This window comes from Rhinopithecus bieti, unplaced genomic scaffold (assembly GCF_001698545.2).
Source record: "Rhinopithecus bieti isolate Rb0 unplaced genomic scaffold, ASM169854v2 scaffold_27006, whole genome shotgun sequence".
NCBI classification, from domain to species: domain Eukaryota; kingdom Metazoa; phylum Chordata; class Mammalia; order Primates; family Cercopithecidae; genus Rhinopithecus; species Rhinopithecus bieti.
The window spans coordinates 1,792,165-1,792,997 of record NW_016813373.1 but is presented as its reverse complement, the minus strand read 5'-3'; the positions used below and the strand labels follow the sequence as shown (position 1 = coordinate 1,792,997).

The window sequence follows — 833 nt, the reverse complement described above, 5'->3', positions numbered from 1 at the left end:
TGACATGTTTCTTTTGAGTTAACTTGACTCCCCCAAATGACTTCGTTAGTAAACCAGTGATTACTAGTAATTCGGTCACAGGCAAATCAAGCCTAAAGAAAGGAAGCCGATATTCAAAATACCATGTTATCATCATCTGAACCTACTCAAATAGTTTATTTTCAACATTAATATGTAACTTCGATAATGAGATGTTTAAGTGAAGCGAGCTCCTCCAACAAGATCAAGACAGTATCTCTTCTTCTAAAGCTTAGGTTTTGCCCAGAATTCCCGATACATGGAATAACCCATACCAACAGTCATTGATCCTACAACAAAGCCTTGGGCTGCCACACGCATGTGGTTCAGATGATGATGAAGGGACATTTTATTATTTCCCCTGCTCTTCAATCTGTATAATCCATATGCAATGTTTGCTGCAAAACCTACCATTACAATATAGACAAATGGTACCTCTCTAGCTTTTCAAGTAAGTTTGGATGCCTGATCATTATATGAAGAAAGGGAAACATCTGTTTCTGTTGACATAGTGATAGCTCGAAAAATCTCCCTAGAGTGAGAAAACCCCTCACAAGCCCATTTTTTTTATATTCATAGATTATATTTTTTAAAAAGTTTCAGGCAATCTCTTACATACTCTTTTGTCACCACCAATTTCTACTTCCTAACAGATTAAAAAGATCAATAACTTAAAAAAAAATTTTTTTTTTGAGACAGAGTCTCTTTCTGTCACCCAGGCTAGAGTGCAGTGGCGTGATCTCAGCTCACTGCAACCTCCGCCTCCCGGGTTCAGGTGATTCTCGTGCCTTAGCCTCCTGAGTAGCTGAGATTAT

At 38.1% G+C, this 833-nt stretch overlaps 1 pseudogene; it reads right to left on the bottom strand.

The window, feature by feature from the left end:
- Window positions 1-243: 243 nt before the first annotated feature.
- Window positions 244-528, bottom strand: LOC108512694 (HIG1 domain family member 1A, mitochondrial pseudogene; annotated as a pseudogene).
- Window positions 529-833: the final 305 nt, after the last annotated feature.